Source organism: Nerophis lumbriciformis, linkage group LG36, assembly GCF_033978685.3.
Source record: "Nerophis lumbriciformis linkage group LG36, RoL_Nlum_v2.1, whole genome shotgun sequence".
NCBI lineage: Eukaryota > Metazoa > Chordata > Actinopteri > Syngnathiformes > Syngnathidae > Nerophis > Nerophis lumbriciformis.
In genome coordinates, this window is record NC_084583.2 from 24,797,461 (window position 1) to 24,820,966 (window position 23,506).

The following is a 23,506-nucleotide window of genomic DNA, read 5'->3' on the forward strand; positions in this document are numbered from 1 at the left end:
CACAACAACATTTTCCATTTCTAGACCTTGTTTTCACCGCTTTTCTTGTAAATCCTTCGTCTTGTTTACGTGAGGCTGCTCATTTGACGGCCATTCATTCACTATTTGTGGCCCTCACTTCTCACTTTATTATTATTCTCCTGATCCCATTTGAAACTCTCGACGGAGTATCACTCACATGTTTACCCGCTCCCAACATGACCCAGGCTTAAAACACAAATCCCCTCCTGTCAACTGCAGCAATAATAACTTTATCATTTCACATTTCAGTGGAATATTGCACACTTTGATGGATCATTAGGGCCCGCATGGCCCATTGTATAAGGACTCCCAAAGGGAGTCCTTATACAATGGGACATAAGGACCTATTGAATTTGTAAGGTTTTATTATTATTATACCGGCCGCCTCTTTGAGCACTAATTCGACCCACTTAACATGCTTCAAAACTCACCATCAGGCCCTGCGAAAATTGTCTTTTAATGAAAAAACCGAACCCCAAAACTCAAAATTGCGCTCTAGCGCCCCCTAGGAAAAAAAAAAACTAGACTGCCTGTAACTCCCACTAGGAAGGTTGGAGAGACATGAAACAAAAACCTCTATGTAGGTCTGACTTAGACCTAGTTTTCATAATTGTATATCCTCGGGCAAAAATCAACACGAAGTTGGCAATTCCCCCTTCAAGACAAAAAAGTACTAAAAACTGAAACGACTGGGTCTCATAGTGATGCTGGTGTGGTTCTCCCAAGGATGCAGACGGCTTCAGACACAGCTTGCAGGTAGGAAAATGATTTATTTTAAATATAAATCATATGATGAATAAACAAAAGACATGCACGTAGCACAAAAGGCAAAACAAAAGGACTAGCGTGGGAGCTAGCAGGAAAAAATAGCATAGCATGAAATCTAAGTAGTCGTTATCAGTTGTATGGGAACAAACTATAGGAAGCCAGACCGAGTGAGGCCAGGGCAAAGACTAAATAGCCCTCTGATTAGTGCCCGGGCAACAGGTGCGCGTCCCGAACACTAACCAGAGGCAGGTGCGTACAATCTGCCGTCATGGCAACAGAAACAAACTAAACTCAAGGTGCTGAAAACACGTGACACAAACATAAACAAACTATGATCCGGGCAGCGGATCGTAACAAAAAACAGTCACTTTTGCCTTTTTGAGCTGTAATTTGACCCCCTTAACACGCTTCAAAACTCACCAAACTGAACGCACACATCAGGACTGGCAAAAATTGTGATCTAATAAAAAAACCTAACCCCAAATTTAAAAATTGCGCTCTAGAGCAATTTTTGAATAAAACGGAGAAAAAACTACTCCTCGGAAGAAAAAAATGACAAAACTGCCTGTAACTCCCACTGGGAAGGTCGGAGACACATGAAACAAAAACCTCTATGTAGGTCTGACTTAGACCTAGTTTTCATAATTGTATATCCTCGGGCAAAAATCAACACGAAGTTGGCAATTCCCCCTTCAAGACAAAAAAGTACTAAAAACAGTCACTTTTGCCTTTTTGAGCTGTAATTTCACCCCCTTAACACGCTTCAAAACTCACCAAACTGAACGCACACATCAGGACTGGCAAAAATTGTGATCTAATAAAAAAAACCTAACCCCAAATTTAAAAATTGCGCTCTAGAGCAATTTTTTAATAAAACGGAGAAAAAACTACTCCTCGGAAGAAAAAAATGACAAAACTGCCTGTAACTCCCACTAGGAAGGTCGGAGAGACATGAAACAAAAACCTCTATGTAGGTTTGACTTAGACCTAGTTTTCATAATTGTATATCCTCGGGCAAAAATCAACACGAAGTTGGCAATTCCCCCTTCAAGACAAAAAAGTACTAAAAACAGTCACTTTTGCCTTTTTGAGCTGTAATTTGACCCCTTTAACACGCTTCAAAACTCACCAAACTGAACGCACACATCAGGACTGGCAAAAATTGTGATCTAATAAAAAAAACCTAACCCCAAATTTAAAAATTGCGCTCTAGAGCAATTTTTGAATAAAACGGAGAAAAAACTACTCCTCGGAAGAAAAAAATGACAAAACTGCCTGTAACTCCCACTGGGAAGGTCAGAGAGACATGAAACAAAATCCTCTCCGTAGGTTTGACTTAGACCTAGTTTTCATAATTGTATATCCTCGGGCAAAAATCAACAGGAAGTTGGCAATTCCCCCTTCAAGACAAAAAAGTACTAAAAACAGTCACTTTTGCCTTTTTGAGCTGTAATTTGACCCCCTTAACACGCTTCAAAACTCACCAAACTGAACGCACACATCAGGACTAGCAAAAATTGTGATCTAATAAAAAAACCTAACCCCAAATTTAAAAATTGCGCTCTAGAGCAATTTTTGAATAAAACGGAGAAAAAACTACTCCTCGGAAGAAAAAAATGACAAAACTGCCTGTAACTCCCACTGGGAAGGTCGGAGAGACATGAAACAAAATCCTCTCCGTAGGTCTCACTTAGACCTACATTTCATAAATTGACAACCCCCAGCAAAAATCTACAAGAAGCTTGCTATTCCCCCTTCAACACAACATTTTTGTAAAAAACGGTCACCTTTCTTCAAACATTATCTCCTCTGAGCGCGTTTGTTGTTTCGGCTTCAAACTAACACAGGAGAGAGATTGAACCCTTTTGATTAAAAGTTATCGAAAGAGTTTTAATACCGGCTCCGGTTTTGATTTTATGACCCTTCAAAGAGCCGCTGCGCTGATGCTGCTGTTTTTTCAAGAAGGCTGCTTAAAAGCAGGAAGCACCAGCGTGCCCACACAATGCAGACAAGGTAGGTACACTAGACAAAAGTATTGGGACAATTCGGACTAAAATTAGACAAAAGTATTGGGACACTTATGACGAAAACTGAACAAAAGTATTGGGACACTTAGGACTACCACTTGACAAAAGTATTGGGACACTTACACTGGACAAAAGTATTGGGACATTTAGGACTACATCTTGACAAAAGTATTGGGACACTTACGACTAAAACTAGACTAAAGTTTTGGACACTTAGGACTACAACTGGACAAAAGTGTTGGGACACTTAGGACTAAAAATTGACAAAAGTATTGGGCCACTGGGGACTAAAACTTAAGTATTGGGACACTTATGACTAAAACTTGACATAAGTATTGGGACACTCATGACTACCACTGGACAAAAGTATTGGGACACTTAGGACTAAAACTGGACAAAAGTATTGGGACACTTAGGACTAAAACTGGGCAAAAGTATTGGGACACTTACAACAAAATCTGGACATAAGTATTGGGACACTTGGGACTAAAACTTGACAAAAGTATTGGGACACTTTGGACTAAAACTGGACATAAGTATTGGGACACTTAGGACTAGCACCTGCCAAATACGCGGGCCCGACCAACGCTGCTTGCAGCTTTAATTTCTTATAAAACTCTAATTAAAAAAGATTTGTCGGATATTCTAAGCATAGACATTTTAAACCTTTATTAACAATCAAATATTTAAAAAATACACAGTGATGTAGTTTTTAATGCATATTTTTTGGGGCATTGTATTGTTGTCATTTAAGCCTAATGTGGGTCTTGGGCTTTTTTTTTTTAATTCTTGCAATCTACAATGGCTGAATTCGCAGCAGCTTTTTCGGAAAGTCACGGCAAAAGTTGCGATTTTTTTCAAGGCTTATTCTTAACCTTGTGATTTTATGAATTTGTTTTCAATGTTTTAAGTGTTCATTGTAACTTTAACCTCAAAAAGCACAGGATTTTACCATCAACTGGAAGACAAATACAGTATTGTACACATACCGTATTTTCCGGACCATAGGACGCACCGGAATATCAGGCGCATTAAAGGGGTCATATTTTTAGGGACAGAGTACCTTTGGGACAGAGGACCCTATTGAATTTCTAGCGTTTTATTATTATACCGCCGTCTCTTTGAGCTGTAATTTGACCCCCTTAACATGCTTCAAAACTCACCGCATCAGGACTGGCGAAAATTGCGAAAACCCCAAAACACAAAATTGCGCTCTAGCGCCCCCTAGGAAGAAAACACAGACAAAACTGCCTGTAACTCCCAGTAGGAATGTCGTAGAGACATGAAACAAAAATCTCTATGTAGGTCTCACTTAGACCTATATTTCATACACTGACAACCCCCAGCAGAAATCAACAGGAAGTTTGCAATTCCCCCTTCAAAACAAAAGTTGTGTAAAAACAGTCACCTTTTTTCTAACGTTATCTCCTCTGAGCGCGTTTGTCGTGTCGGCTTCAAATTAGCACAGCTTCAAATTGGCTTTATTTTTTTTGTTAAAATAAAGCCAATAATGCAATTTTTTCTGGTCCCCTTTATTTAGAAAAGTATCGAAAAGTACCGAAAAGTATCGAAATAATATTGGTATCAGGACAACACTAGTCACTAAAATATCATGCAAAAGCGCAAATTCCAACCATTGAAATACTTTGTATAGTTCAAGACTTGCGCTCATTAGAAAACATCACTGCACATCATAATGGCAGCTACACTTTCCATCTTAAAGATCTAAAAAAATTATTTGGGAATGTCCGGCGGGCCAGATTGAAAAGCTTAACGGGCCGCATGTGGCCTCTGGGTTAGAGGGTTAGGGCCAGGGTTAGAGGGTTAGGGTCAGGGTTATTTGGTTAGGGTCAGGGTTAGAGGGTTAGGGTTATAATGAGGCCATGCCGAATAAGGCATTAATAAGTACTTAATAATGACTAGTTAAGAGCCAATATGTTACTAATTTGCATGTTAATAAGCAACTAATTAATGGTGAATATGTTCCCCATACTAAAGTGTTACCATGTTTTATTACTGGTGCACAAAATGAAGCGTGCATGAACATCACCTTGTTCAAAGAACAAAACCAACACAGTGCATAAACTCACAACAAATGACACACCTGCAAGTCAGTCTGACTTCTGCTGTTGTCGTATCCGTAATACGCCGATAGGGAGAAGTTTTTATTTACACGATGAGTCGGGTGTGTCTCGACCTCCGCCGAACCCCTGAGCCCGACTCACCGAACCCCTAGGGTTCCATCCAACCCAGGTTAAGAACCACTGTGCTAAATGTTTGCATACCTGCCAACTACTCCGGTTTTCCCGTAATTAGTACGGTTTTCATCAACCTATTCCGGGTTACGGTTGCAGTGATAAAAAATACGGTTTTTCATTAATTAAAAAAAATATATATTTTTTAAGTTTTATTCACGAAATCGCGTAACAACAATGACAATCGACACTGCTTCCCGTAACTTCCTATCGAGCCATTCCGAATGCCATGCGTGAGGCTATTTATAGCACCGCTGCCAAGCACGAGGCACCAGTTGCCATTGTTTCCAAACGAGCGAACGATCATGGAATCAGCCGGAGAAAAATCGCAAACGAGTCTTAAACCGAAAAGAAAACTGCAGTCATTCCGTGAAGAATATTCAAAAGCCTATCCGGGAATAATTATCCGTTCCAAAAAGGGTGAAAACTACGCGAATTGCACCTTGTGCAGACAAGATTTTTCGATCGGACACGGAGGAATTAGCGATGTAAAAGACCACGTTGGGACAAAAAAACACAAGTCTAATGCCGTTGCTAGCGATACAAGTGGAAAACTTTCAACGTTTTTCGGATTTTAGCCACAAAAAGGTAATGACACCAATGGTATCTATTGGAATTGTTTAGTACTGTTATACTGTTAAAAGTGTTTATGTTACGGCTCAGACTCCTGCCAACGCCGCTCATCAATCTGTGCACTCCAGTGAGTGCACCTCGGGACACGCCCACGGCCGCGCTCAGCCAGGGACGCGCCGCGCGCGTCTCCGCCCAGCAGAAGCCGCCAGCTGCAATCATTTGCCGGCAATAGGCACACCTGCCTGTGATGATCAAGCGGTCTTCTTAAGCCTGGACAACCTGCGGTCGCTGGCCGGAGTATAGTCTTCTTACCCTTGTAAGCATCCCGTGTCTGGCTTCCATCCCGCGAACTCGCGCCTCCCCTGTGACTTCCGTGTTTCCGTTGTGTTCTGATGTTCCTGTTGTCTTCCTGCAGTGCTTCCCGTGTTCTTCCGTGATCCCCTGTTGTTTCCCCTACCTCCCGGACTGCCCTTTTGGATTCTCGACCTCCCCCTTGGAAACGGATCTTGCCTCTTCTCTCCTGCCCTGGATCATCTGCCTGCCCAATGGACTGTCTTCCTGCCTTGTTCCTCCTCTCGCCCAACACAACACTTGGTAACTCACACTACAGCTAATCACACACATAGCCACACATCACATACACTTTTGGATCTAGTTCACACTCCATTTCCTTAGTTTATATTTGTATTGTTTGATTATTATATATATATATATATATATATATATATATATATATATATATATATATATATATATATATATATATATATACATATATGGTTAACATGTATAATAAATCCTTGTACATACTTTTCTCTCTGGTGTCTGTCGCCGTCACCTCCCCTTAGTCCAACCATTACAGTTTATACTATTTATGCTTTCACGTCCAAGTTCAAGAAATCTTGTTAAATGTTGACAGCATAACTACCAAAATACAGAAGTATGTCCTTAATATTTTTGCAGTGCTATTTCTGTTGAAAAGTTCAAATGATTACATTAGAGATGTGATGTGCCACTTTTCAAGTGTCTGATGGCTTCAATTAATTTTCATTAATTTTTCATATATTGAATTCTTTTGAAAGGCTTACAAAAAAACCACATTTGAATTGTAATTCCATGCTATTGACAGGACTATTAATTTTAATGAAGTTAGCTTACCATGTTTACAGTATGATAATTGTGATAGAAATGTGAATTTTAGGCACAGAATATTTTTTACAATTGAACAAGGCAGTAGATTATACAAGCTTGGACAGAAAGTTAATAATGACACCAATTTTTTTTTTTTAATGGAATTGTTTAGTACTGTTTTACCATTTGTTTACTGTAAAAAGTGTTTATACTGTTTATACTTTCAATTAACAAATTGAAGTCTTGTGAAAGGTTGACAGGATAACTGGCATTAACTGTCAAAATAATTTCAAACTATTGAAGTTAGCTTACAGAATAAACATGTCAATCAACCCATATGATTTTTGCTGTAATATTTTTGTTTTGAAAAGTCACTGTGACTGATAGAAAAGTGATGGTTTTAGCAACATTTTAACCTGTCTGAATGCTAATAATCATTTTGCGTCGGGGGGCGAAGCCTGAACCCCCCACCAGGACCCTGGCTACTAGGTTTTTCTGATTTCAAAAGTTGTCAGGTACATTACAATTGGACACATTTGCGTGAATTGGCGCGATAATGGCGAAATCCTGCAGGGATTGTCTATTGGGCGTCTGTGTTGTGTTGCCTTTAAACAAAAGATGCCAAACAAGATGTTGTTTTCCCATTTGCAGGCTCGGGGCTGCTGTGGTCAGGCTCTCTTCCATTTAAAAATAACAGAAGTATTTATTGTAAGAATGCATCCCTCGTAAAATCATCACCCAGGAACAAAAAGTGGACGGCGATAAATAAAAACGATGTCATCAAGAACAGATACGGGACAATCAATCGGAGGCTTGACGCTATAAGCTAATATAACACCGCGTCTATCTTATTTAAGCTGGGTGAACCTATTGAACCTCTTCGCCTTTTTTGAATTCATCTATTCCCCTTGGCTGGGCCAAGTGTGTGTGTGTGTGTGTGTGTGTGTGTGTGTGTGTGTGTGTGTGTGTGTGTGTGTGTGTGTGTGTGTGTGTGTGTGTGTGTGTGCAGCCATCCCAAAAAAAGACAACATGGATGACATCCGTAATGATAGACGCAAATCCCGTCTGCTCCGCTGCTCTACTGACCTCAGCGGCCGACCACGCCATCTCTGACTGGCGCTCACTTCCTCGAATAAGCCGTGCACTGAGACAGGATCTGTGTCTTTGATCCCGGCATATTTCAGTTGGCTCAGCCTCTCATCGTTTAATAACCCTAGAAGGAGCAATCCTGCATTCGTGGCCTACGCTGGAATAAAAGACGGCGTTTGCGCTGAAGAGGTTGAGCATAGAAGTTGAATCCTTTATTCTTCCTATGCAGGCATGTGAGCACCCATGAGAAACAAAAGAGGAAAACTGACAACAAAAACAAAAAAAAAAAAAAAAAAAAATAGACTACCGTATTTTTTGGACTATAAGTCGCAGTTTTTTTTCATAGTTTGGCCGGGAGTGCGACTTATACAAATCTGGCGCCCTAGGCAAGATTTTAGGTGGCGCCCCCCCACATCGGCAGTGAAGTGTATATACTCACAAGAACCCGAATAGCTTTGTCTTTGACCTTTTTTTTTTACTTACAACTATACCTAATATATAAAGGGGTGGAAAAGTGACTATTACCTGCAGGGCAAACATTAGCTAACCAGAAGGCAATAACAATGTAAACAAAAAACACCTGCTTAAAAGATCTAATACAAACATTTATATGCACGTACAACACTTAGAACTTTTAGCATATCAGTATGTGGAATTAAATGATGGAATGGATTAAGTAAAGAAATTAAAAATTGTACTGATATGATCCAGTTTAAGAGGTTGTTCAAAATAATAGTGCTTACAGAGTACAAAGAAGAAGAATTATGAGAAATACTTTCAACCTTATTGAAAATAAGATATTCTTCATCTCAGTATGTTAATAATGACTGAATTAATTAATTAATTACATATTACAAAACTGTTGTATACTAATTCATAGATGTTATTTTATTATATAAAAAGGTCAGTAAATGATTCTATATATTTGTAAACGCTTTGAAGTGGGAAAGGGGTAGGATTAAATAAGCTTTGCTTCTTCCTACTCCTTTTCGGGCATGATGTCAAATGAAATGATATGAAATTGTGTGATGTATTATGATGTAAGTGTGTTCATGTTCCAAATAAACTAAAGAAAGAAAGAAATGTCCCTGAGGAATGTAAGGTGGGAGTACTGTAATTACCTAACGTTACATTATTATTTTCCATAACAATTTAGCCCCCTCCACAATATTAACCCGACGTTAAAACAGAACTAGCTATTTATTGATTAGCAATTGCCGAATCATGTAACATTAGCTTAATGCTAAAAAGCCAGGTTACTATCACATTCTGTAACAGACAAATAATTTCATGTAGGCTAACGTTACCTACCTGCTACCTCTGTCTTTTCTCGTTTCTCCTCCTCTTCTTTTCTCTTTTTTCTTCCCTGGGCACCTGACAGTTTTGGCCGTTTTGACATCTTGTGTTGATTTTTTGATGTGGTGACGTCCAAAAAGAGTCATGATACGGTAAGGGAGGGGGCGCACCGTGCGGGGGGGGGGGGGGGGGGGCGTAATGTTTTAACAAATAATATTTCTATTAAATAGGCTTTACTTTGCATTTTAATTAACATGGGATTATTTTTTGTATTTAGAAATAATAGTACCAACTTTTTTTTTTCTCCAACATTTGTGGCACTGGCGTGGCGCCCCCTGATGGACGGCGCCCTTAGCATTTGCCTATACGGCCTATGCCACGGGCCGGCCCTGCTCAGGAGCAATGTTTCCTCTAAGGTGCGCGCCTGTGCAATTGTGCACTGCTCAAGCGTCTTCTGCGCACGGCAAATATATGCCACGCACAAAATCAAATTAAAAAACGTTGGTCGGGCCCGCGTATTTGGCAGGTGCTAGTCCTAAGTGTCCCAATACTTTTGTCAAGTTTTAGTCCCAAGTGTCCCAATACTTTTGTCAAGTTGTAGTCTTAAGTGTCCCAATACTTTTGGCCAGTGTAGGTGTCCCAATATTTTTGTCCAGGGCCGGCCCGTGGCATAGGCCGTATAGGCAAATGCTAAGGGCGCCGTCCATCAGGGGGCGCCACGCCAGTGCCACAAATGTTGGAGAAAAAAAAAAAGTTGGTACTATTATTTCTAAATACAAAAAATAATCCCTCGTTAATTAAAATGCAAAGTAAAGCCTATTTAATAGAAATATTATTTGTTACAATATTACGCCCCCTCCTCCCCCCCCTCTCCCCCCGCACGGTGCACCCCCTCCCTTCCCGTATCATGACTCTTTTTGGACGTCACCACATCAAAAAATCAACACAAGATGTCAAAACGGCCAAAACTGTCAGGTGCCCAGGGAAGAAAAAAGAGAAAAGAAGAGGAGGAGAAACGAGAAAAGACAGAGGTAGCAGGTAGGTAACGTTAGCCTACATGAAATTATTTGTCTGTTACAGAATGTGATAGTAACCTGGCTTTTTAGCATTAAGCTAATGTTACATGATTCGGCAATTGCTAATCAATAAATAGCGAGTTCTGTTTTAACGTCGGGTTAATATTGTGGAGGGGGCTAAATTGTTATGGAAAATAATAATGTAACGTTAGGTAATTACAGTACTCCCACCTTACATTCCTCAGGGACATTTGTATTAGATCTTTTAAGCAGGTGTTTTTTGTTTACATTGTTATTGCCTTCTGGTTAGCTAATGTTTGCCCTGCAGGTAATAGTCACTTTTCCACCCCTTTATATATTAGGTATAGTTGTAAGCCTAGTTGTTAAAGTGCACATCATTAATGTTAATTAAGCAATATGTATGTAAAAAATATTGTATTTCATATATTCATTTTTTATTTTTTGCATTCATTTATTTATTCATATTTTTGTTTATCTTGTTAACTATTCTGATTGTTAATTTGCTTTCTTTAAGTAAAAAAAAAGGTCAAAGACAAAGCTATTCGGTTTCTTGTGAGTATATACACTTCACTGCCGATGTGGGGGGGGCGCCACCTAAAATCTTGCCTAGGGCGCCAGATTGGTTTTGTCCAGTGGTAGTCCTAAGTGTCCCAATACTTTTGTCCAGTTTTAGTCCTAAGTGTCCCAATACTTTTGTCAAGTAGTTGCCATAAGTGTCCCAATACTTTTGTCCAGTGTAAGTGTCCCAATACTTTTGTCCAGTTTTCGTCCTAAGTGTCGCAATACTTTTGTTCAGTGGTATTCGTAAGTGTCCCAATATTGTTTTCCAGTGTAAGTGTCCCAATACTTTTGTTCAGTTTTCGTCATAAGTGTCCCAATACTTTTGTCTACTTGTAGTCCGAATTGTCCCAATACTTTTGTCTAGTGTACCTACCTTGTCTGCATTGTGTGGGCACGCTGGTGCTTCCTGCTTTTAAGCAGCCTTCTTGAAAAAACAGCAGCATCAGCGCAGCGGCTCTTTGAAGGGTCATAAAATCAAAACCGGAGCCGGTATTAAAACTCTTTCGATAACTTTTAATCAAAAGGGTTCCATCTCTCTCCTGTGTTAGTTTGAAGCCGAAATGACAAACACGCTCAGAGGAGATAATGTTTGAAGAAAGGTGACCGGTTTTTACAAAAATGTTGTGTTGAAGGGGGAATAGCAAACTTCCTGTAGATTTTTGCTGGGGGTTGTCAATTTATGAAATGTAGGTTTAAGTCAGACCTACGGAGAGGTTTTTGTTTCATGTCTCTCCGACCTTCCCAGTGGGAGTTACAGGCAGTTTTGTAATTTTTTTCTTCCGAGGAGCAGTTTTTTCTCCGTTTTATTAAAAAATTGCTCTAGAGCGCAATTTTTAAATTTGGGGTTAAGTTTTTTTATTAGATCGCAATTTTTGCCAGTCCTGATGTTAAGGGGGTCAAATTACAGCTCAAAGAGGCAAAAGTGACTGTTTTTACTCAAATTTAGTGTTGAAGGGGGAATAGCAAACTTCCTGTAGATTTTTGGCCAAGGAAATACATTAATTAAATTTAAGTCTAAGTGAGACCTACATAGAGGTTTTTGTTTCATGTCTCTACAACATTCGTACTGGGAGTTATAAGCAGTTTTCTTTCTAGGGGGCGCTAGAGCGCAATTTTGAGTTTTGGGGTTTGGTTTTTTAATAAAACGTTTTGCCGTATATTACTGATGTGTGTGTAAAATTTGGTGAGTTTTGAAGCATGCTAAGGGGGTCAAATTACAGCGCAAAGTTGCGGAAGAATAATAATAATAAAACCTTACAAATTCAATAGGTCCTTATGTCCCATTTCATAAGGACTCCCAAAGGGAGTCCTTATACAATGGGCCATGCGGGTCCTAAAAATAAGCGCAAAACAATTTTCGACACGACAGAGAAAACAGTTTTCGTCATCATTGTTCAAATATTGTAACGTCTGTCGAGACGCTTTGAGGACATGAATTCCATCCATCACTTTACTGAGCAAAACTCTTTATTGTCGGCCATAAACACATCACCAAAACATTAGTAAAAAAAAATGATATCTAGCAAAAGTGGTCATTTTCTGCAGTACAAACCAGACCAAAACCCACTTTGTTATATCAACAGCAGCCGCTTGCTCTTTCTCACTTGCGCCAACACATGCACATACGGCACTTAGCCAGTGATGCGTTTACAGACACACAAAAAGTCGGACAACTCCAACACCACACATAAAGTGTCATTCCAGGTCGTTACGCTATGATTTACCATTTAAGTGTGTGCTTATTCTAGTGTCATTTATTACGAATCTTCATTTGTAAATATTAATCATGAAATGCTGTTAGTATATTAAATAAATACTCATAAAGATATATTTTTTACAAACTGGAAGTTGCAGGAATGTACACATGATCCCCTGCTTTGGATGGATGTTGCTCACGCATTTGTTGACAAAGTGGTGACCCTCGCCCCATCCTTGTTTGTGAATGACTGAGCATTTCATGGAATCTACTTTTATACCCAATCATGGCACCCACCTGTTCCCAATTTGCCTGTTCACCTGTGGGATGTTCCGAATAAGTGTTTGATGAGCATGTAAATATAAACGGAATACAATGATTTGCAAATCCTTTTCAACCCATATTCAGTTGAATATGCTACAAAGACAACATATTTGATGTTCAAACTCATAAACTTTATTTTTTTTTGCAAATAATAATTAACTTAGAATTTTATGGCTGCAAGACGTGCCAAAGTAGTTGGGAAAGGGCATGTTCACCACTGTGTTACATGGCCTTTCCTTTTAACAACACTCAATAAATGATTGGGAACTGAGGAAACTAATTGTTGAAGCTTTGAAAGTGGAATTCTTTCCCATTCTTGTTTTATGTAGAGCTTCAGTTGTTCAACAGTCCGGGGTCTCCGTTGTGGTATTTTACGCTTCATAATGCGCCACACATTTTCAATGGGAGACAGGTCTGGACTGCAGGCGGGCCAGGAAAGTAACTGCACTCTTTTTTTACGAAGCCACGCTGTTGCAACACGTGCTGAATGTGGCTTGGCATTGTCTTGCTGAAATAAGCAGGGGCGTCCATGAAAAAGACGGCGCTTAGATGGCAACATCTCCTTTCCTTTTACCGAACAAAACACTCAATAAACGATTGGGAACTGAGGAGATACATTTTTGAAGCTTCTCAGGTGGAATTCTTTCCCATTCTTGCTTGATGTACAGCTTAAGTTGTTCAACAGTCCGGGGGTCTCCGTTGTGCTATTTTAGGCTTCAAAATGCGCCACACATTTTCAATGGGAGACAGGTCTGGACTACAGGCAGGCCAGTCTAGTACCTGCACTCTTTTACTATGAATCCACGTTGATGTAACACGTTGCTTGGCATTGTCTTGCTGAAATAAGCAGGGGCGTCCATGGTAACGTTGCTTGGATGGCAGCATATGTTGCTCCAAAACCTGTATGTACCTTTCAGCATTAATGGTGCCTTCACAGATGTGTAAGTTACCCATGTCTTGGGCACTAATGCACCCCCATACCATCACATATGCTGGCTTTTGAACTTTGCGTCGATAACAGTCTGGATGGTTCGCTTCCCCTTTGGTCCGGATGACACGATGTTGAATATTTCCAAAAACAATTTGAAATGTGGACTCGTCAGACCACAGAACACTTTTCCACTTTGCATGAGTCCATCTTAGATGATCTCGGGTCCGGGAAGCCGGCGGCGTTTCTGGGTGTTGTTGATAAATGGCTTTGGCTTTGCATAGTAGAGCTTTAACTTGCACTTACAGATGTAGCGACCAACTGTAGTTAGTGACAGTGGGTTTCTGCAGTGTTCCTGAGCCCATGTGGTGATATCCTTTAGAGATTGATATCGGTTTTTGATACGGTGCCGTCTGAGGGATGGAAGGTCACGGTCATTCAATGTTGGTTTCCGGCCATGCCGCTTACGTGGAGTGATTTCTCCACATTCTCTGAACCTTTTGATGATATTATGGAGCGTAGATGTTGAAATCCCTCAATTTCTTGCAATTGCACTTTGAGAAACGTTGTTCTTAAACTGTTTGACTATTTGCTCACGCAGTTGTGGACAAAGGGGTGTACCTCGCCCCATCCTTTCTTGTGAAAGACTGAGCATTTTTTGGGAAGCTGTTTTTATACCCAATCATGGCACCCACCTGTTCCCAATTAGCCTGCACACCTGTGGGATGTTCCAAATAAGTGTTTGATGAGCATTCCTCAACTTTATCAGTATTTATTGCCACCTTTCCCAACTTCTTTGTCACGTGTTGCTGCCATCAAATTATAAAGTTAATGATTATTTGCAACAAAAAAAAAAAGTTTATGAGTTTGAACATCAAATATGTTGTCTTTGTAGCATATTCAACTGAATATGGGTTGAAAATGATTTGCAAATCATTGTATTCCGTTTATATTTACATCTAACACAATTTCCCAACTCATATGGAAACGGGGTTTGTATTATTCTTGCAGATGAAGACAGTTTTATAAGTTGAGCTGAGCCATGCAAAAACCCGAGCCAGACAATGAGTCTAATTTGGGGGCTGAAAGGTAACGTGATCTCATGTATTCGTCTGTATTATTAGCAGATGTGTTACGTTTTTATTTATGTGTAAGTGATGATGCTTGTGGCATATCTGCATGCTACTAACCCTCAGAACAGCTGCAGAATGCCCTCAGTTAAATTTGGTCCAGTTGGCACCGACACATTGTCCCTGAGGTCTATTTCAAGAGGTCAGATTGTGTTACTCTGCCATTGTAGCTGCAAAACTTTTTTTTTTTCTTTTTTTTTGTCTGAGCCCAGGCCTCCTACGTCACGAGTGTTTTATCAATCCCGCCATCTCCATTAAGTCGTGTATTAACCTCGGCACAGTTTTTAAGAGCCTGCTGTTAAAATGCCTGCAGGACGGAGACGCACAGGAGTCCAGCTTTGAGCTCACTGCTCAGTCATGTGATTATCTCACCGGCTGCGGGAGGCAAATAAAAGGGTGAAATGCTGAGCTACAATGAAAGCTGCAGACCGTGACTGTCTGCGTGGAGCATCACACACCAGATCCGATATTTGGATCGGATCTTCCCCCTATATATGCCAAAAAATGCGTATCGGCAAGGCATGGGAAAATGCCGATTCAGATCCAGTTAAAAAAAAAACTCCACTCTGTGTTTTCCAACGCACCGATTTAAATAATACATTCCACTTTTCTGCTGCTCCCTAATTTCCGTTCCGCATTTTCCAGCACACCTTCAACACATCCACAGGTCTGTGGATTCTCACGCAGTTGCTTTTAGCTGCTGGCATTACACGACAGGCTCTTCTCACTCTTTCCTGTGTCTCCCTCTCACAGACAGCAAGCGCACCTTCTTACACACGTCCAGAGGTGGGTAGTAACGCGCTACATTTACTCCGTTACATCTACTTGAGTAACTTTTGGGATAAATTGTACTTCTAAGAGTAGTTTTATTGCAACATACTTTTACTTTTACTTGAGTATATTTATAGAGAAGAAACGCTACTTTTACTCCGCTACTTTTATCTACATTCAGCTCGCTACTCGCTACTAATTTTTATCGATCTGTTAATGCACGCTTTGTTTGTTTTGGTCTGTCAGACAGACCTTCATAGTGCCTGCGTTTCAACAAATACAGTCACTGGTGACGTTCACTCCGTTCCACCAATCAGATGCAGTCACTGGTGACGTTGGACCAATCAAACAGAGCCAGGCGGTCACATGACCTGACTTAAACAAGTTGAAAAACTTATTGGGGTGTTACCATTTAGTGGTCAATTGTACGGAATATGTACTGTACTGTGCAATCTACTAATAAAAGTTCCAATCAATCAATCAAAAATGTGAAGGAAAAAAGACCCTTTTTTATTTCAACCGTACATCCCGTCAAAAGCCTAAAGACTGACTGCACAGTTCCTGTCTTCACAATAAAAGTGCCGCTCCATCGCGCCTGCGCTTTCAAAACAAGAGTCTCCGAAAGCCAGCGCAAACAAGCTAGCAAGCTACGGAGTTTGCCGCCAATGTATTTCTTGTAAAGTGTATAAAAACGAATATGGAAGCTGGACAAATAAGATGCCAAAAACCAACCACTTTCATGTGGTATTAGACAGAAAGGAGGAACTTTTTTTCTCCTCCATTTGAAAACGTGGACGCTATCATCACTACTGTCTGATTACAATCAATGCAAGTCATCAGAATCAGGTAATACACCAACTTATATTCTTGTCTTCATGAAAGAAAGGAATCTAAATGTGTTAAACATGCATGTATATTCATTAAAACACCTTTAACATGTAAACAAAAACGGCAAAATAAATAAATATAAATTATATACTGTATATATATATATATATATATATATATATATATATATATATATATATATAAATGTGTGTGTATATATATATATATATATATATATATATATATATATATATATATATATATATATATATATATATATATATATATATATATATATATGATATGTGTGTGTATGTTACTCATCAGTTACTCAGTACTTGAGTAGTTTTTTCACAACATACTTTTTACTTTTACTCAAGTAAATATTTGGGTGACTACTCCTTACTTTTACTTGAGTAATAAATCTCTTAAGTAACAGTACTCTTACTTGAGTACAATTTCTGGCTACTCTACCCACCTCTGCATACGTCACATACTGTCCCGTCATACGTCACATACGTATACGTCCTCTCCCAGCAGAGAGGTAGCAGCATGGCTAACGTTAGCTGTGATGCTAGCGCAGCCGTGTGACCAACGTGCCCTCTAAGGTGCACGCCTGTGCAATTGCGCACTGCTCAAGCGTCCTCTGCGCATAGCAATTATATGCCACGCACAAAATCAAATAAAAAAAATAAGCGCATAACAATTTTCGACACACCGACACGACAGAGAAAACAGTTTTCGTCATCATTGTTCAAATATTGTGACGTCTGTCGAGACGCTTATCTCCATTCGGTGCCACACGCCCACACCATCAAAATGCAGAGGCAAAAATTTCCAGATCAACACCGTATGAAAAAATGAGTGATCTATTTAGTTGTGATTTCCTTCTCTGCATGAAAGTTTAAAAGTAGCATATATTAATGCAGTATGAAGAAGAATGTTTTAATGTAGACATGCAAGCCTTGAAAGAACATTTTGAAAATCAAGACTACATTTCCTGCAAATGGGTGCATTTCTACCCTATATTTTAACTTTAGATTTATTCTCATATCAAACTCTTTTGGCTGTCTTTTTGACACTTACATCATTATAAATGTAAATAATTCAATGTGATTATCTTGTGTGATGACTGTATTATGATGATAGTATATATCTGATAGTATATATCTGTATCATGAATCAATTTAAGTGGACCCCGACTTAAACAAGTGTGAAAAACTTATTGGGGTGTTACCATTTAGTGGTCAATTGTACGGAATATGTACTTCACTGTGCAACCTACTAATAAAAGTCTCAATCAATCAATCAAAACACATAGAATCATCATACTGCTGTGATTATATGCATCAAGTGTTCATTCAAGGCTAAGGCAAAATATCGAGATATATATTGTGTATCGCAATATGGCCTTAAAATATCGCAATATTAAAAAACAGGCCATATCGCCCAGCCCTAGTTCAATGATGCCATTTCTGTTTGTCATGTATCATTTTGTCTATTTGGTGTTTATCCTTGAATAAACAGGTCAGTTTCTTGTTACCAACCATTGTGTATTATTCAAACTCCCCTAATTCAGCTGGCTAGTTGTTATCAAGAGTACTAAAACCCTTTTCAACATGATTCTGACAACTAAGTAGGCTAAATAACTTTAAACTTTAATACATGCTCGGATAGGCCAGTATCGGTATCGGATCGGAAGTGCAAAAACCTGGATCGGGACATCCCTACACCAGTTCGACAATTTTCATGGACCTGTCCACGCTTATTTGCAAATGGAATACGACGTAAACGTAAAGATTATTATTTTTGATTATTGCAAATACAAAACCCAAAACCAGTGAAGTTGTCACGTTGTGTAAATGGTAAATAAAAACAGAATACAACAAATCCTTTTCAACTTATATTCAATTGAATAGACTGCAAAGACAAGATACTTAACGTTTGAACTGGAAAACGTTATTTTTTTGCAAATATTAGCTCATTTGGAATTTGATGCCTGCAACATGTTTCAAAAAAGCTGGCACAAGTGGCAAAAAAGACTGATAAAGTTGAGGAATGCTCATCAAACACTTATTTGGAACATCCCACAGGTGTGCAGGCTAATTGCATGTAATCGCAAAGTATGTTCACTTAAATAACAAACAAAAATATATTATCAAACATTCAAATCACTTTTAAATAGAAATAAATACCAATAATAATGATTTCAAAGCAAGTTATCCATCAAAGTGTGCAATGTAAAAGTAGCAATAGATTTGATGGTAAAATTGTGAAATTTACTGTGGTTTTTACAGCATTTTTCTCTAAATGAAAAAAACTGTACTTTTTTTTACTGTAACAAACTGTGGTGCTGTTTTGGCGTTTAAAGTAATACACCGAAAAATCTACAGTTGTTGAATTGTGGTTTTAAAAAAAAACAACAAAAAAACTGGCAGGTAAGGTGCCAAAATGTTACTGTAAAATTGCAGTTTTTTTTATTAGAAGTAAAAAAAACTAATGTAAATTTTACAATAAAATTCTGGAAACCACGGAGCCCCTAAAAATAAATTGGGGAATTTTTTATTTTTTTATTTTTTTAGACATGTATCTTGTGTGCACGAGAAACTTTTTATAAAGTTATAAAAAATTCAAAAAAAATTTATTTTTATTTTTTATTTTTTTTAGACATGTATCTTGTGCGCACAAGAAACCATTTAATAAAGAAATCTTTGAAGGCTGCCCCATACAACACATTTGGAAAATGGGAGGACTTTTTTGACTGCCCGTTGCCGTGGAATGCCATATTCAAACTAATCTATAAAACTACTATTGATGCGCAAAATCGTTATTTTCAAATTAAAATGATTTATAACTTCTTACCCACAGGGAAAATGTTAAAATTATGGAATATGACAGAGTTGGATGACTGCCGATTTTGTTGTCAGGAGTCTGAATCCACCCTGCATTTGTTTTGGTATTGTCATATTGTGTCTTCCTTTTGGGTGGAAGTTGAAAAAATGTGTTTAAGGATTGGTTTGTTTATGAAGCTTGATGTGGTTTCTGTTATTTTGGGAGAGTTCATTGACAATCATGATTTAATCAATTTAATTATAGTACTCTGTAAGGCTGAAACGACGCGTCAACGTAGTCGACGTCATCGGTTACGTAAATACGTCGACGCCATTTTTGTGCGTCGATGCGTCGCATATTTACGTCACACTACTGTCATGGCGGATCGCAAAGCAGACGGTGCGAGCGAGGGGAAAAAAGCACGCCAAAAGTCATCAAAAGTGTGGGAGTATTTCAATAAACGGCCTAATAATGTTGTTGTAAGCACACTGTGTGGAGCGGAAATGGCCTATCATAGCAGCACAACGGCTATGAAGGAACATTTGAAAAGAAAACACCCGACAGCGTTCTTGCCATCACCATCAACTAGTCAATCGTCCGCGTGAGTATACGTTGTCATCATTACACAAAAACATGAATGTGTCATTTGTATCTGCGTTGCGGCGGGAGCGACGCCGCAATCGTGCCCAGGTGCGCGATCCGCGCACCTGGGCACGATCATCCAATCTCCTCTCGCTGAAGAAAAGGGGAGCAGCAGAGAGAAAGGGAAGAGAGACTGGAAGGAGTCAGAGTGAAGCTGACGTGGAGCGAGAGAGGAGGAGAGACAGAGACAGGGGACAACGAGCGAGCGAGGAAGAGGAGCTGAAAAGCGAGGAAAGAAAGAGAAAATACTTTGTGTAAAATTAAAAGATTGTAAACCTGGCAAAGCCGTCTGGCGTTCAGTCTGTCGGTCCTGAAAGAACCCCACGGCACAAGACGTGTCACAAACGCTAACGTTAATTAGTTGTGCAAATACCTTAACATTAACGGTTACATATACTATGTACAAACCAACAATTAACTTTCACTTTAATCATATTATCATTGTTGTGTTATTAAGCAAAATAAGCAATACTTTTACTTTTGTTGAAATGTTTACACTGTTACAGAATATTTTGTTTTGCACTTTTTTGTATTGGATGTTTATTTTTATTTTTGCACATTTCAGCAAATAAGCAATACTTTTACTTTTGTTGAAATGTTTACATTGTTACAGATTATTTTCGTTTTGCACTTTTTTGTATTGGATGTTTATCTTTATTTTTGCACATTTTAAAGCAAAATAAGCAATACTTTTACTTTTGAAATGCTTATACTATTGCAGAATATTAAGATTTGCACTGGATGTTTACTTTTATATTTGCACATTAAAAAGCAAATAAGCTACTTTTAATTTTGTTAAATGTTAAAAGTTTTAAATGTTTACATTGTTACAGAATATTTTGTCATGTTGTTGTCAATGTTGACTGAGTGGCCATACTTCTTTTTTTTGGTAAATAAAAGCCATGCCTTTTGAAAAAAACTGGCCTACATTTATTTTTTCATCTTCATTTTAAATAAAAAAAAATAATCGGTAAAAGGAAAAATAATCTATAGATTAATCGAAAAAAATAATCTATAGATTAACCGATTAATCGAAAAAATAATCTATAGATTAATCGATAGAAAAATAATCGTTAGCTGCAGCCTTAGTACTCGGTAAAAGGTTTATTTTTAAGGCCAAAAACAGATATTCACTTAGTATTACTTTCTTTAAAACATTTATTCAGTATTTTTTAACTTTAGAAAGTTACATGGTTGAAAACGATAATGATGCCAAAAAAACATTAAAAAAGATGGCAAGTCCTCAAAGGCTTATGTTGAAAGTGTAATTATGTTTATAGATGATATGCTATCTGTTGTTGTATTCCCTCATTTTTAGTGACCTGAACATAAGATGGACTGTACATACATTTTATTTTGTTTTTGTTTTGAAAATGTAATTTTGTTTATAGATTATATGCTATCTGTTGTTGTATTCCCTCATTTTTAGTGACCTGAACATAAGATGGACTGTACATACATTTTTTTTTGTTTTTGTTTTGAAAATGTAATTTTGTTTATAGATTATATGCAATCTGCTGTGTTCCAAAATTTTCTGTTTTGTTTTTTGTTTTTTTTTCTCAGTGTACATGAATGAAGGTGTGTGTTGCTGGACCCGACTTGGACATTATCTGGACTGGACCTGGTTTAAAAAAAAAAAAAAAAAATCTTTAAACGAAGCTAATTTCATTTACAACCAGGTCTGGTGAAGATAAGGTCCTTTCTTTCCTATTTTTTTTTTTTTTTTTTTTTTTTTTTTTATAGATAAGATAAATAAATATTTTCTTGGATAAAAGGGAAAGTAAAACAATATAAAAATAATTACATAAGGGAGAAAAGGGAAATAAAATATAGTAATTAAATGAAAATGTTAGTGGACCAGCAGCACAAACAATCAAGTGTGCTTCAGGGACTTTGTTGTGTCCCTTGCAGAAATGTTGTCCATGTTGTGGGAACTAGAATATTGATAGCAGAAAGAAACAACCCCTTTTGTGTGAATGGGTGTGTATGAGTGTGAATGGGGGGAGGGAGGGTTTTTTTGGGGGTTGATGCACTAGTTGAAAGTGTATCGTGTGTTTTTTTCTATGTTGATTTAATAAAAATAAAAAAAAAATAAAAAAAAGAAACCATCTCAATGTCTAAAAAAAATTAAAAAAAATTAAAATTATTATTATTTTTATTTTTTTTTAATAACTTTAGAAAAAGTTTGTTGGTGCATGAGATACATGTCTAAAAAATGAAATAATAAAAAAAATATATATATTTTTTTTTTTTTTTCCCCCGCCACGTCCCTTGAGGGGCTCTGTAGGAAACTGAGCTGCCTTTTTTTTTTTTTTTACCATAAAAAACAGCAGTACTGTTTTTCCATTTACAGTAATATACACAAAATTCTTAGGTGAAATTATTGCAACTTACCATATTTTTTTTTACTTTTTTTTTTTTTTTTTAATCTACTAAAAAATGCATAGAAAAATTGTGTAATAATAGTATTCAGTGTTAGAAGCGGCCCTCTGGTGCCAAACATAACTGCGATGTGGCCCTCAGTGAATGTCATGTCTGTGTGATCATGTTTTGTTTTAGTAATGTTCGGTTTAAATTTTGGACTTTTTGTGCACTTTTGTTTTGTTTTGTCACCATAGCAACCATTAGTTTCACCTGTCACGTCACGCACCTGTTCCACGTTTGGACTCATTGTGCACTCTTGTCACCATAGCAACCATTAGTTTTCACCTGTCACGTCACGCACCTGTTTCACGTTTTGAGTCACGCACCTGCTTTCACTAATCATGTCCATAGTATTTAAGTTCATTCATTTTCTGTTGTTCGTCCTGACGACATCCCCGCATTTATGCTCCTGCACACTCTCCACACCCTGATGACCCTTGCTACTCTTTTTTTCATGCCGGTTCCATGCCAAGTAAGTTTTTGTTTGTTAAGCCACAGTTAGTGTTTTGTTTAATTGTTCATAGTTTCTGCCAATGTGCAAGTTTTGTGTTTAAAGTCTAGTTTTGTACCTCCGCCCCTGTGCGCGCTTTTCGTTTATTCCTTTTTTGATAGTTTAAATAAATCATGTACCCGCCTTCAAGCCTTGACCAGTCCAGTTCATTTGCACCACGGGAGAACAAACCAAGCCAAAGTCCAAGTCATGACAGTGAAAAGGACTTTGACACCTCTGTGTTAGAGTGATATACAGTACTGTATAACGCTTTATGTTGTGTTGAAAGTAAACACATTTTTTTAATAGGATGGACTTTTGTCAAAGCTGGAATCTGTTATTCATGTTTACATTGTTTCTTATGGAGAAATTTGCTGCAATATATGAACTTTTATATTTAAGAACCTTAGAACCAATTCATAAATATAGGTTCAACTGTGTTCTTGAATTCAAGACATTGCTAAAATAAGTAAATACTACTTTACTCTGATGTCCAGTGTGCCTGGGAGGTAACATACAACAACAACACTGCAGCTGTGCTTAGTTTATGGCTTTGACCTCGTGCTTCCGTTCTGACAAAGGCAGCGAACATAAAAACGACTTGGTTTTGTCATTTCGAACTTTAGGGTCGAGTAGGCACCCCAGAGACTCCAATATGTGCACATAAAAAAGTCAGTTGTGCG

At 38.1% G+C, this 23,506-nt stretch overlaps 1 protein-coding gene across 1 annotated transcript in view; it reads right to left on the bottom strand.

Annotated features, from left to right (window-relative positions):
• spon2a (spondin 2a, extracellular matrix protein) overlaps window positions 1-23,506 on the bottom strand; it is an 84,654-nt gene that overhangs the window by 46,529 nt on the left and 14,619 nt on the right. The gene's annotated exons all lie outside the window — the stretch shown is intronic.